At 37.4% G+C, this 16028-nt stretch overlaps 1 protein-coding gene across 4 annotated transcripts in view; it reads right to left on the reverse strand.

The window, feature by feature from the left end:
- The window catches only part of LOC127868775 (zinc finger protein 678-like), a 68927-nt gene that overhangs the window by 45650 nt on the left and 7249 nt on the right, over positions 1-16028 (reverse strand). The gene's annotated exons all lie outside the window — the stretch shown is intronic.

Genomic DNA, 16028 nt, shown 5'->3' on the forward strand with positions numbered 1-16028 from the left:
AACAAAAAAGTGTCTTCTTTTCCACCCATGTAACCACTATACCATTTTACATGAATGTACAGCATTTTTTTTCCTTCTTTATAAAGTACTAGAAAACGGCACTTTACCAATAGGGACGAAACCTACACATTTCCCTATTTCTGTCAAAAAAATTCCAATTCAAATCAAGGTTTATAATTATATATATACTTTTTTTTAATGCAACATTTAGTTATTTCCCTATGCAGCACTTTGGCTTGAATCTAAGTATATAATATTGACAACTTGACAACACTAAATTATCAATTTAAAAGTTTTGGGGAGCAAAAATAAAATACAGTCAAAACCCAATGGCTCAAACTCACTTAGCTCGAATTTCCGGTTGGCTCATACTCTCATCAAAGCATCGATTTTTTATTGCTATATATTTATGCCCCCCTTCGAAGAAGAGGGGGTATATTGTTTTGCACATGTCGGTCAGTCGGTCCGTCCACAAGATGGTTTCTGGATGATAACTCAAGAACGGTTAGGCCTAGGATCACGAAACTTCATAGGTAGATTGATCATGACTGGCAGATGACCCCTATTGATTTTCAGGTCACTAGGTCAAAGGTCAAGGTCACAGTGACTCAAAATAGTAAAATGGTTTCCGGATGATACCTCAAGAATGCTTACGCCTAGGATCATGAAACTTCATAGGTACAATGATCATGACTGGCAGATGACCCCTATTGATTTTCAGGTCACTAGGTCAAAGGTCAAGGTCACAGTGACTATGACTCCTTTTAATTTTCAGGTCACTAGGTCCAAGGTCAAGGAAACAGTTACTCGAAATAGTAAAATGGTTTCCAGATGATAACTAAAGAATGCTTGCGCCTAGGATCATGAAACTTCATGGGTACATTGATCATGACTGGCAGATGACCCCTATCGACTTTCAGATCACTAGGTCAAAGGTCAAGGTCACAGTGACTCCAAGCAGTAAAATGGTTTCCGGATGATAACTCAAGAATGCTTACACCTAGTTTATCTTTGGTTTTGTGTTATTTACTGTATAGCCTTGCATCATGCATAGATTAGTGTACAAGTAGTACTGCTTTGTTAGTTGTTAAATATTTTATGTTAAAAAATAAAATAAACATTAAATGGGTGGATTTGGTCAGCTGTATGGGGAGGAGGAGGCTGAATATGTCCCGAAATTAGTCAGTGAAAACCAAGATTTGGTCAGGGAAAAGTCAGTGAAAAGTCAGTGAATTTTATTTCATCAGGTTGGTGGCAACTCTGATAAACTACATAGTAACTTCATATTTGGCTTACTGGGGGGGGCATAGTGTTTCTCAAAGAAATCTTGTCATATACAATTTTGTTGGATGGCTCAAATTATCAGATGACTCAAACTGTTTTCACAGTCCCGGTCACAATTTTTCACAAGTTCCTTTGTTCAGATGGCTCGAACTTGTTTTGGGTCGCATAAACTGTTAATCTATAAGGACAACATTATAATTGATTTTAACATCGGTTGGAAACATTTCATTGCCTCAATCATTAAAGGGATCTTTTCACGGTTTGGTAAATTGACAAAATTGGAAAAAGTTGTTTCAGATTCGCAAATTTTCGGTTTAGTTATGATATTTGTGAGGAAACAGTATTTAACTGAACATTTGCCATGGTCTAATTTAGCCATTATATGCATCTTTTGACGATTTAAAAACCTAAAAATTATAAAGCGTTGCAACGCGAAACGATGGAATAATTTGGAGAGTTCTGTTGTTGTCGTTTAAATTTGTGAAACTACGAAGACTGCTTATATAAAGTATAAAATACGCGTTTTATGTATGCTTGGCAGAATAGCTCAGTTGGCTAATGCCTTTTTACTTCAGGATTCCGGGGGTCACTGGTTCGAGCCCTACAGCGGGCGACTTATTTTTTCCTTTTTTTAATTTTATTTTGATTTTTTACTGGAGCTTTTAAAATTTAATGTTTACATTTATCAATATAAAGCATTTAATGACAAACTTCAAAACATGCCAAAATCTGTGAAAAGGCCCCTTTAATTGATTTGAGTAAATGATGATATTTTTGTATAAAATCTGCTTTTTTTTTGGTAGATGCATGTTCAATCTCAAGCTTTGTTTCTCGACTACAGCTAAGGAACTCAACACAGACTGACATAATGTCATTCTTCAAAAATATCAATAAATCAATAAATGCAGTTCTGTCTCTTATGTAAATGATGTGAAGGTAGTGCTGATGCATGTTTTGTTGATCTTTGTTCTTAGTGCTCTGTGTTACCAGAAAATATGCTAAGTAAAATCGTGCTGATATAATTTACTATTAGACTTGTTCGTATACAAAAAAATCTTCCAGATGGCTCAAACTTTTGTTGCCGGTCCCGACGAGTTTGAGCCATCGGGTTTCAACTGTACACAATTTTCCCAATGTAAAGACTTGAAGACGTGAATATTCCCAATTTCAGGGGGTTTAGCGCACATTTTCCCTATTGGGCTGGTATTGGTACTTTTTCCAATTGGGCAAAAAAAATAGCTGTTGTAAGTTTAAGTGTTCACTGTGCAGAGATGAGTTTTCAGTTACAAATCCATGTGACCTATACCTTTGACCTGATGACTTCAAAATTAGGCATCTTCCTTTTTACCCAGGTAACCAATATAACAAGAAACCGTCGGAGACAGGTGATGCTCCCCAAAGTTGTTTTTTTGTCACAATATTGCACTATATATTCAGATAAAAGGAAACGTCTTGAGGGGCATAAATTTGGACAAAATAATACGATGGATGGTTTAGCAACTTAAAAATTTCAAAAGGCCATAACTCTCTAAACTAGAAATGGCGCGGCAGAGGCCGACGCGTATCCCCACGCCGAATGTTTGACCTAGGTGTGCCCCAGGGTTGGTAATGGGGCCATGCATAGCTGAGATTGACCGTATTGTCATAAGAGAAGTTCATCATCAATTAGAAGTGAATTGGTGTAGAAATGAAGAAGTTATAGTAAAAGGCAATTTTGGGTGGGTGTGACATATGTGGGCAGGGCGCCCCAGGGTTGGTAACTGTGCCATGCATAGTTGAGATTGACCATATTGTCATAAGAGAGGTTCAGTATCAATTTGAAGTGAATCGGTGTAGAAATGAAGAAATTATAGTAAAAGGCAATTTTGGGTGGGTGTGGTCTATGTGGGCGGGGAGCCCCAGGGTTGGTAATGGGGCTATGCATAGTTGAGATTGACTGTATTGTCATAAGAGAAGTTCAATATCAATTTGAAGTGAATCGGTGTAGAAATGAAGAAATTATAGTAAAGGCAATTTTGGGTGGGTGTGGTCTATGTGGGCGGGGCCCCAGGGTTGGTTATGGGGCCATGCATAGTTGAGATTGACCCTAATGTCATAAGAGAAGTTCAGTATCAATTTGAAGTGAATCCGTGTAGAAATGAAAAAATTATAGTAAATGGAATTTTTTGGTGGGTGTGGCCTATGTGGGCGGGCGCCCCAGGGTTGGGATTGGGGCCATGCATAGTTGAGATTGACCCTAATGTCATAACAAAAGTTCAGTATCAATTTGAAGTGAATCCGTGTAGAAATGAAAAAATTATAGTAAATGGAAATTTTTGGTGGGTGTGGCCTATGTGGGCGGGGCGCCCCAGGGTTGGGAATGGGGCCATGCATGGTTGAGATTGACCGTATTGTCATAGGTGAGGTCCAGTATCAATTTGAAGTGAATCGGTGTAGAAATAAAGAAGTAAATGTAAAATAACCTAAAAAAATGAGTGATAATTTCTGACGCGGCCCCACCCCAACCCCTATAACTTTTGACCCAGGGGTCAGATCAAAATTCCAAATAGTGCAGGGTCGCACATATGCTCATAGCTACCATGTGTGTAAATTTCAAGGTTCTTGTGCTTTTAGTGTAGGAGGAGATAGTGGCCAGGACGGACGGACAGACGGACGGACGGACGGACGGACGGACGGCGGAGATCACCACAATATCCCCACCTTTTTTTCAAAAAGCGTGGGGATAATAAATAATCTAACCAGAACCCACAAATAACATGCGCATCTCCTCAAGGTAGTTAAGCTTCCCATAAAGCTTCATTGAATTCCAGTCAGAAGTTGGGGAGAAATAGCCAGGACAAGAATTGCACTATATGTACAGTTTATAGAAAATTTCAAAGGGCCATAACTCAGTGAAAAATCATCCGACCATAACCGGCTGATAATATGCACATCTCCTGTTGGTAGTGAAACTTCCCATTGAATTCCCGTAATAAGTTGCTGAGAAATAGCTCTGACAAGAATTGCACTACATGTATATGTACAATGGAAAATTTCAAAGGGCCATAACTCTGTGAAAAATCATCCGACAAGAACCTGCTGATAATGTGCACATCTCCTCTTGGTAGTGAAGCTTACCATAAAGTGTCATTGAATTCCAGTCATTTGTTGCTGAGAAATAGCCCGGACAAGAATTGCACTATATGTACAGTTAATGGAAAATTTTAAAGGGCCACAAGTCTGTGAAAAATCATCCGACCAGAACTGGCTGATAATATGCACATCTCCTTTTGGTAGTGAAGCTTTCCATAAAGTTTTATTGAATTCCGGTCATTAGTTGCTGAGAAATAACCCGGACTAGAATTGCACTATATGTACAGTTAATGGAAAATTTCAAAGGGCCATTACTCTGTGAAAAATCATCTGACTAGAACCCACTGATAATATGCACATCTCCTCTTGGTAGTGAAGCTTCCCATAAAGTTTTATTGAATTCCGGTCATTAATTGCCGAGAAATAGCCCGGACACAAATTGTGCACGGACGGATGGACACACACACAGACAGACAAAGCGGCGACTATAGGCTCCCCCCAAAAATTTTGGGGGAGCATAAAAATTTGAAAGGTCAAAGCCTGCTGATGACATTGTGCAGAAAAGAATTAATTGTAAAAAGTGTCTGTGACCTTAACTTTAGAACTCAAAATTATTAAATTTCTTCCTTTCCTCCCAAGTTACTATCAAACCATTAATAAACTAGAAATGGCGCGGCAGAGGCCGACGCGTATCCCCACGCCGAATGTTTGACCTAGGTGTGCCCCAGGGTTGGTAATGGGGCCATGCATAGCTGAGATTGACCGTATTGTCATAAGAGAAGTTCATCATCAATTAGAAGTGAATTGGTGTAGAAATGAAGAAGTTATAGTAAAAGGCAATTTTGGGTGGGTGTGACATATGTGGGCAGGGCGCCCCAGGGTTGGTAATGGGGCCATGCATAGTTGAGATTGACCGTATTGTCATAAGAGAGGTTCAGTATCAATTTGAAGTGAATCGGTGTAGAAATGAAGAAATTATAGTAAAAGGCAATTTTGGGTGGGTGTGGTCTATGTGGGCGGGGCGCCCCAGGGTTGGTAATGGGGCCATGCATAGTTGAGATTGACTGTATTGTCATAAGAGAAGTTCAATATCAATTTGAAGTGAATCGGTGTAGAAATGAAGAAATTATAGTAAAGGCAATTTTGGGTGGGTGTGGTCTATGTGGGCGGGGCCCCAGGGTTGGTTATGGGGCCATGCATAGTTGAGATTGAACCTAATGTCATAAGAGAAGTTCAGTATCAATTTGAAGTGAATCCGTGTAGAAATGAAAAAATTATAGTAAATGGAATTTTTTGGTGGGTGTGGCCTATGTGGGCGGGCGCCCCAGGGTTGGGATTGGGGCCATGCATAGTTGAGATTGACCCTAATGTCATAACAAAAGTTCAGTATCAATTTGAAGTGAATCCGTGTAGAAATGAAAAAATTATAGTAAATGGAAATTTTTGGTGGGTGTGGCCTATGTGGGCGGGGCGCCCCAGGGTTGGGAATGGGGCCATGCATGGTTGAGATTGACCGTATTGTCATAGGTGAGGTCCAGTATCAATTTGAAGTGAATCGGTGTAGAAATAAAGAAGTAAATGTAAAATAACCTAAAAAAATGAGTGATAATTTCTGACGCGGCCCCACCCCAACCCCTATAACTTTTGACCCAGGGGTCAGATCAAAATTCCAAATAGTGCAGGGTCGCACATATGCTCATAGCTACCATGTGTGTAAATTTCAAGGTTCTAGTGCTTTTAGTGTAGGAGGAGATAGTGGCCAGGACGGACGGACAGACGGACGGACAGACGGACAGACGGACGGACGGACGGCGGAGATCACCACAATATCCCCACCTTTTTTTCAAAAAGCGTGGGGATAAATATACATTCTGGATTTTGTTGGTTTAATTAGTATTCAACAATAAATCTCAAAACTATACATACAATGTTTGTGTGTAACAAAGCTTGTTATTAAGTCACTATACAGATATATTTGTGCCCTTTTTATGGATGTCGCGCGCTAAATTGCCCTTTTTTGAAATTTTGCACCACGCCCCTTTTCCTTCCTGTATAAAACACTAACCAATGTGCATGGTTGTAAGTCAAAGTATTCTCTAGATATTGCATGGAAACATGGTCTACAGACCAATCAACCATCTACCGACAGACAGCTTCAATAAAATCACGGACTCTATATGACACGGATAAGAAACGGGACCGTATCGGCAAATATCTTGTCGAAAATGAGTCACATAAAACTGAACTCCAAATATAAATGCTACAAATTGGTATAAAGTACGAACATGTCAACCGTAAATCTAAATTCTAAAACGGTATGATATTTGCAAAAGTTAAAGATATAACTCGCCGGGCTGCCCAAATCAGAAGAAAAACTTAATATATATTTATATATCTGAAAACTACGTAACATAAGCTTTCTAATGATATATAATTTGGCAAAATCGGCCGAGAAATGAAAGCATAACAAGAGATTGCCAAGCAATATGGTCCCCTACCAGTCAAACTCCACCATTGTCAGTATTTTATTTTTTTTGTAGCCATAGCAACCAGAATTTTTGACGTAGGCACAAAATGAAATGACGTGCATAATCTCCATATTGTCATCTATCCATGTTACAAGTTTAACGAAAAAATATTAAGAACTTTTAAAGTTATCGCAGGATCCAGAAAAGTGTGACAGACTGACTGACTGACAGACAGACGGAGTGCAAACCATAAGTACCCTCCGGTTTCACCGGTAGGGGACAATTAAAACAAGAAATGTGTTTGTCAAAAACACTATGTCCCCTTATGCGCCGCTTTGACTTTTTTTTTACCTTTGACCTTGAAGGATGACCTTGACCTTCCACCACTAAAAATGTGCAGCTCCATGAGATACACATTCATTCCAAATATGAAGTTGCTATCTTCAATATTGCAAAAGTTATGGCAAATATTAAAGTTTGACCAAGCCAACAGACAGACCAACGTACAAACCAACAGACAGGGCAAAAACAACATGTACCCCACTATAGTGGTGGGGGACATAAAAATGACGATAGTGGGTACATCAAAATGTATAACCTCGGTGCTTCGATGTACGCTAATCGATAGTTACCGTAACGTGACTGAGTTTAGACACAATTTAACGCATGGTGGTAAAACATAAAATGTTTAATTCTTGTGTTTAAATCGCTATAAATCCATTAAAAACAACGGAAATATACTAAAAGATATTTTTTTTTGAAAGAGGAATAACAAGAGATTGCCAAGCAATATGGTCCCCTACCGGTGAAACTCCACCATTGTCAGTAAAAAAATTATTTAAAAAATATATATTTGTTGCCATAGCAACCAGAATTTTTGACGTAGAAACAAAATGAAATGACATGCATAATCTCCATATTGCCATCTATCCATGTTTCAAGTTTCATGAAAAAATATTAAGAACTTTTAAAGTTATCGCAGGATCCAGAAAAGTGTGACGGACTGACTGACAGACAGACTGACAGACAGACGGACGGAGTGCAAACCATAAGTCCCCTCCGGTTTCACCGGTAGGGGACAATAAGCAACAAGATAATGAATAAACCAATAAAATCAGATGATTATTTTTTGCATATGATTGAATTTACTACAGTAAGGGTCAAATACTCGATTCATCTCCTATCAATATAAGCTCCGTGATAAAATATACCACCACTTCTTTGAAGTTGGGTATAATAAATAGTATGTTATTTGTCATTCTTTTTTAATTTAAAACATATTGCTTTAATTCGAAATGAGTGTGAAACTTACTGTTTCTGTTAAAGAAATATGAAACAACAAACATTAAAGGCTCATGTCACTTGTTTTGAAACAGTTAATAATGGTTATCCTTGTGAAGGCTTTTTTTCATACTTTCAGAGTGGCTGTGTTTGGTCATTTCAAAATCTTGACATGGACATTTCACAAGTCTAACACTGCCATGACTTGTAAAAATACTACTTTGTAAACTGTGAAAAACTGACTTTTTTACTGAAACCTGTAAAAAAGGCCATTACATAATAAAAACAAATATTTAGAATTTCACTGTTTTCATTCAGATTTGGCTTATTTAGTTTCCAATTTATTAACTGTACGTTTATTATGCCCCCCTTCGAAGAAGAGGGGGTATATTGCTTTGCTCATGTCGGTCTGTCGGCCGGTCGGTCCGTCCACCAGGTGGTTGTCAGACGATAACTCAAGAACGCTTAGGCCTAGGATCATGAAACTTGATAGGTAGATTGATCAGGACTCGCAGATGACCCCTATTGATTTTGAGGTCACTAGGTCAAAGGTCAAGGTCACAGTGACCCGAAATAGTAAAATGGTTTCCGGATGATAACTCAAGAACGCTTAAGCCTAGGATCATGAAACTTGATAGGTAGATTGATCATGACTCGCAGATGACCCCTATTGATTTTCAGGTCACTAGGTCAAAGGTCAAGGTCACGATGACCCGAAAAGGTAAAATGGTTTCCGGATGATAACTGAAGAACGCTTATTCCTAGGATCATGAAACTTGATAGGTAGAATGATCATGACTCGCAGAAGACCCCTATTGATTTTCAGGTCACTAGGTCAAAGGTCAAGGTCACGGTGACCCGAAATAGTAAAATGGTGTCCGGATGATAACTCAAGAATGCTTATGGCTAGGATCATGAAACTTCATTGGTACATTGATCATGACTGGCAGATGACCCCTATTGATTTTCAGGTCACTAGGTCAAAGGTCAAGGTCACAGTGACAAAAAACATATTCACACGATGGCTCTCGCTACAACGGAGAGCCCATATTGGGGGCATGCATGTTTTACAAACAGCCCTTGTTTTAATTGTTGAGCGTTAACATTTTCAAAAAAGTAGACATAGACATGTTTATTAGGTAATATAGGCCACTGGCCCAAAATACAGCATTTACAAAATATGTCAAACAGAGTGATCCATAATCATGCATTTAAGAACATTAAAGCATGTATAGTAACATATAAGCTAAACTAATCAAACATACAATTTCATTAGAGAGTTATTGATAAGTCAGGAAAAACTGGATGTTCTGAGTTAAATAAGATACATTTATAAATAATCAGCAAAGGACAGGGATCCAAATTTGTAGTCACTTTGAAAAATCCAAATAAGTTTAAACCATGCTCTTTTAAAGCATACACAGATTGAATTAAAAAGATCATCATTTGATGGAAGTTAAAACACTTATGTTGTGATGACCAAGACAGAGACAAGTGCAACAATGTAGAGTTAACCTATAATTCTTTATGTTTTACAACTTTATATATTATTTAAAGTGTGATCGATTTGTTTTAAAATTGATTTAAATGCATTTTCATAACAAGCATTTAATGTTCAAACATTGTAAATCCATACTGGTCGTGTACTTAATTCCGGCCTGTACGTAAAAAATCGGCCACTGTGTTTAATCATTGTCATGATCTATACACATATATATTTTGATTATTTTTAGAACAATCAACTTGAAAACCAACCCTATTCTCAATATTTTGCAAGTTAAAGAAGCATATCACTGTAAACGTTTGCATTAAAATGTCTCAAACATAACATGAAATATTTCTCACATGGGAGTGACGTAATCATCCATTGCAAAAATTATATTCATATAAGAAACAAATATATTTGATAAAATTATTATTATTTCTATTTGATAAACTTTAATTAAGGTATTTTCAATTAATTGTATTAAAAACATACTTAAAAATCAGGACCTTAATATAAACTTTTAATATATAAATTACCTCCCTTGATTAGACTATTAATAGGTTACATGTTATAAAATTAAATATAAGCGTTAACTAAAAATCAACACTAAAGCCAACTTTTTAAACAAAATGTTTTTACTTTCTTAGCTATGTTAGAAAAAATTGATAAATACTATAATAAATTATTTTTTTTTATGAATTTGCAGTTCCCCATCAACAGTGCCTGTTTATATAAATAATTAAAAAAGGTAGGGGGAGTAACATGTATAATAATGTCACATATATTTTACGTTTCAAGTAGAAAATTTTGTTTGTGTAAACCTTTATTAATACTCTTCAAATGAGGACATTTGTCTAAAGATTTGCTTTGTAAGTGTACCTGCAGATTAAACTGAAAAGTGGCCGATTTTTTAGGTACAATTGCCCTACGAAAATTGATAGTTTATATGTCATTAATTTCTGTTCATAAAAGTAACATACACTAATCTAATTCTATTGAAATTTTCATGCAAGGTGAGTTATGAACCCAGGATTATATATGTGAAGTTAACTGTTTAGTTTCAACCTGTTGCCTAAAACAAAAGATTTTGTTAAAATAGTCTCAAAGTGGCCGTAATTACGTACACGACCAGTATTCGGTAAGGAAATCTACACACTGAGACATGGCAAATTGTTGATGACAAAAGTTTTAAATTTATAAATAATATATGGCTTACATTCCTCCCAAGAGTATTGTAATTCAATACATAACAAATTTGTAAAATTTTAGCAATCATTTTAAAATGCAAATTTTAGCATTGCTTTTTTGTATTGCATGGCAATTTAAGAGCACTTGAACTAATATTTTTGTTCTATTTTTCAGGAACCTCAACCAACAAGCAAATTCATTGAATTGATATCCCCCGCCAATATGCTTCTGGACACTCACACCAAGTTTCAATGAAATCTGCCAAAGCACTAGTGACTTCCAAGATATGGCTCCGGACACACAAAAAAGCATTTTTTCAAGATACAAATGGCCATAACTCTGTTATGAACAGATGGTGTACAATGCCATTTGGCATGCATAATCCTCTTATCCATATATATATACTCATACCAAGTTTCAATGAAATCCACCGGTCACAAAAGTGAGCATTTTTCAAGATACAAAGGTTTTTCAAGATACAAAGGGCCATAACTCTGTTATTAACAGATGGTGTACAATGCCATTTGGCATGCATCATCCTCTTGTTGTTATATATACTCATACCAAGTTTCAATGAAATCCGCCAAAGAACTTCCAAGAAATGGCTCCGGACGGACGGACAACGCCAAAACAATATCCTTCCGCCTATGGAATGGAATAAAAAAAACAGTGTCTGCTGTTTGAAAATGAGAACCTTCAGAGGGTGTTTGAGGCCATTTTGGGTGGTGTTTCTGCGTACAGAGCAGCAACGATGTACTCTGTACTAGAAACAAACCTTATGGACAGAATAAAAGGTCGCGTTGATGCTGATGCAACAGTTGGAAACGAGACCATTTTCACCATGGATGAAGAAAAAAAGTTGTACGACCATGTTACCTGTATGGCAGAAATTGGATTTGGGTACAAAAATTATTTGGTGCAATATATAGGGAGAGTCTTTGGGAAAAGCAAAGAAACCTGACCAAAAGAGCCTTAATGATAACTGGTTCTATGGATTTTGCAAACGATGACTTGAACTTAAGTCATTAAAACCTCAAAAGTTAGAGCTTTCAAGAGCAAAGATGTCAAGAGAAGCACTCAATAAATATTATGATGAACTTTTCCATGTACTTTCTGAGAACAAAATAATAGATCAACCTCAAAAGATATTCAATATCGACGAATCTGGTGTCAACAGTGAAAACATTCCACAACAAGAGCACCACATAACGGGTGCCAACACTCGGCTGCAGGTGCATTTTTGAATTAATGAACGCTTTTCAGAATTTGGTTAAATATTTTTTTTAGAGGTCACAGTGACCTTGACCTTTGACCTAGTGACCCAAAAATGGTTGTGGCGTGTAGAACTCATCAAGGTGCATCTACATATGAAGTTTCAAAGATGTAGGTGGAAGCACTTTGATTGTAGACAAAATGTCAAAGTTTTAGCATGACGCCGGCGGACGGCTGACGGCGAGCTGGCTATGACAATACCTCGGGTTTTCACCGAAAACAGCCGAGCTAAAAATCATATGCAAAAAGGACACAAAATATAACCTCTGCACGGTCATCCACAGTTACCATCATAGCAGCTGGTAATGCTGCTATTCAAAGTGTTCCAACTTATTACCGGTATGTCTTCCAAGGGCAATGTTGGCATGACGAATTTTTGAAAGGATCATGTCTAAGGTCAGCCGGGGAGATGTCAAAGTCTAGATAGTCCAATACATTAGTGTTCCTGAACTATCTGACGAAACATTTCATTTCCTATGTTTCTACAGACAGCGAATATCCCACACTCATACTGTATGATGGTCACCGCTCACACATTTCATTAAAATGGGCTGAATGGGCAAAAGCGAAAAATGTCATCCTTTTTGTTCTGCCACAACACTCCAGTCATTTAACCCAGCCCCTGGATGTAGGCATTTTCGGGCCTTTCAAAAACATATAAAATTATTATCAGGAGTGTCAGCGCTTCATGAAGATAAATCCTGGCTTAAACATAACAAAATACAATATTGACGAACTAACATCAAATCCCTATCTGAAAGCTCTTTCTCCAGAAAATTTCACATCAGCTTTCAAGAAGACTTGAATATTACCATACAACAAATTAGCAATTAATGACTCCAAGATATCACCATCTTTAATCTTTGATGAACCAGATATTACCATGAAATCAACAACACAAAGTGAAGGAACACCAAACCTGATGCAGCATGCTGTTGATGAAAAATAAGATTCTGAGTCTCCAGCTGTTGACTTCTTTATCAAAAAGACAATCACTAAAGCAGTTAAGCCCAAACCTAAAAGAAATGTATCTCCATTTAAAGTCACAGGCATCTTGATGGACGAAAAGAATGTTCAGCAGCTTACAGCTGCAGCCAAACAATCCGCAGTCGCTTGTGATCCTGAAGATAAAGAAAAGGACACACCAAAGGGACCTACCGGTAAGCTTAGTATTTCTGGACTCAGCATACAGCATGTGCCCATTTGAGTCCTGAGGATGCAAACAGTGATTAGGACATTAAAACTGACTCTGAATTATGTTGCGTGTGCAATAGGTTAGAGCCAGCAGACATTGACAAGTTCCCATACATTACATTGGTGAAATGGGGAAAGTGTGACAAATGTCCACATTCGACTCATTTAATCTAAATTTGAGGTAATAATTGGCGTTTTTGAACATCTGTCATTGATTTTTGTCAAGTACCAAGATAGAGTGAGTTTAACTAAAATTATACAAATTTATCCATAGCTCATACATTTTATTGCTCCTCTTTATTAAATTTCCGCATTAAGTGCAAAGTGAAGCAGACAATCTCAGTAGTGCAAACATTCTTTCATTCTTTTCAAAATGGTGATTTGTTCACTTTTTTGTTTTAAGTCTTATCCAAAATGACTTATAAAGAAAAACAGATTGTACTCACCAACAGCTTTATCCAATGCTTACAAGCTAGTAAAAAGGATGGTGTTTTCGTAAGAAAAGCAGCTGTCTTATTCAACTTGCCACAAACAACTCTAAGTGATAAAACTGCTGAAAGGGTCAATGTAAACATTAAATCTGCAGGAGCTTTGCCTTTGTTAACATATGAGGACGAAAAAAATTGGTGGAACATTAAAAAAATGGCTGAATAAGGCTATGGTACACTAGAAAAGAGTGTATTGACATTTCATTTGACTATGCTATTCAGCTGGGTAAAAGAACAAAGGATAACGCCCTATCTTTTAAATAGATTTATGGTTTCTTGAGGCGCCGGCGAGAACTCAAAGTTCTCAAAACAAGAGCCCTTGATCATGCTCAAGCTTAAATGGCCCCAAGGGAGACAATATACAATTTTTTCCAGAACCTAAAAGGAACATTAAAACAAAAGTTGAATTGACAGATAAACCCCACCTGATCTTTAACATAGATGAAAAAGGGGTAACAGTTAATCCCAAACCACCATTCATCGTTGCTAGTGCTGATTACTGTCCTTCGTCTTTCACATCTGGAAAAGGGCAGACAATCACAATAATTGGCTGCCAGAATGCAGCAGGTCAAGCTCTATCCCCATTTTACATATTCCCAGGCCAAAGAATGAAAGCTGACTTGTTGAATTGTGCAGCTCCAGGCTCTAATGGAACAGTTAGCGAGACTGGATGGTCAAATAGTTGCATTTTCCGTACCTACTTAGAGCAGCATTTCCTCAAGTTCACCCCAGGATCTAGTGACCAGAAGAAATTACTGCTACTTGATGGCCACAAATCCCATGTTTCAGTTTGTTTAACTGAATGGGCTCTGGATAACAACACCATTATATTAATCCTACCTCCTCATTGCAGCAATATCTTTCAACCTTTAGATATCGGCTGCTTTGGGCCTTTCCAGATGATGTACAGCAGCCTCTGCCACCGACTGATGCACCAAACATAAGCTATAATGTGTGTGAGGTTGCATCAAAGTCTTACTTGAAGTCATTGTCTGCAGAAAACCAGACTTCATCATTTCGCCATGCAGGTATATACCCCCTTAATGCAGATGCTGTCCCAAGCTAATTTTTTATCCCAGCTGAAGTTTTTCATCACTCCGAGTCAGAAACTTCCGATAGCTAGAACACTGTTGAAGGTGGTATACAAGTAGATGGTATTGACATGTTTGCACAGAAGAAAAGTGGAAATTTGTCAAAAGCTAGAAAAAACAATGAGTAAAATAGTGGCAGGAAAAGAAATATCAGGAGAGGTCTTGAAAAAAATGCCACAACATACAGATAATCAAAACATGAATAAATAAAGCAAAACTAAGAAAGCTATCAGTAATGATGCCCATAGTTCATCCCCCCAACCTGGCCTCTCTATTGTGAACACCTTCTCTGACAGTAGTGATACTGAAAATGAAGAGGACTTGTGTTGCCAGTATAAACGATTTTCCCCTGAAGCTGTTAGGAACAGTGGTTCAATAATTTTTGTTAGATCGGCACAGTGTGACAATAGAGCTTGCAACCACTGGGTACATTTGTCATTTTGTACAGAAATAAAAGTTATCAGAAGAGGTGCAACATATATGTGCCCATGCTGTGCTCGGGAAGAAGAGTGACAGTTGTTCTAAGGAAGATTGACAAAAACTTCTTTAATTGTATTTATAAAATATTGACAAACTATATTCAGGGCTCCCACTGCCATTCGCAATTGTCGCAAAATGAGAAAGTTTTAGAAGAGTGGCGATAAAATCTTTCAGTTTACGAAAACAAGTGGCGATTAAAATCAATTAGATGTAGAGATTTACTAGTCAATATAGTAGTTTCTGCCATTAGTTGCCCTATTCAGAGGTCATGCAAAGTTGAACATTAAAATTGACAGCCAGGAGCCATGAGATTTTATGATGCCTTCATTAATTGCCTTGTGACATTTAACTATGCTTCTTCAAAGTTAAATGACCCCTTAAAATAACACTCAAAAATGAGAAGTACTGGCAATACATACGGGGCTTGTTTACAGGTCAGATTTGGAATGTCTGCTGTAAAATGAGATTATATTTTCAGCCTCTATTATATAAATTAATTCAGCAGCCGCCCATTTCAGCCTCTTTTATATAAATCAATTCAGCAGCCGCCCATTTCAGCCTCTATTATATACATTAATTCAGCAGCCACCCCTTTCAGCCTCTATTTTATAAATTAATTCAGCAGCTGCTTATTTCAGCCTCTATTATATAAATTAATTTCGCAGCAATGAGGCTTATCAGTTATAAGTAACTTATTACATACACAGCAGGTTAAGGGTTAAAT

Source organism: Dreissena polymorpha, chromosome 2 (genome assembly GCF_020536995.1).
Source record: "Dreissena polymorpha isolate Duluth1 chromosome 2, UMN_Dpol_1.0, whole genome shotgun sequence".
In the NCBI taxonomy this organism is placed as follows: Eukaryota; Metazoa; Mollusca; class Bivalvia; order Myida; family Dreissenidae; genus Dreissena; species Dreissena polymorpha.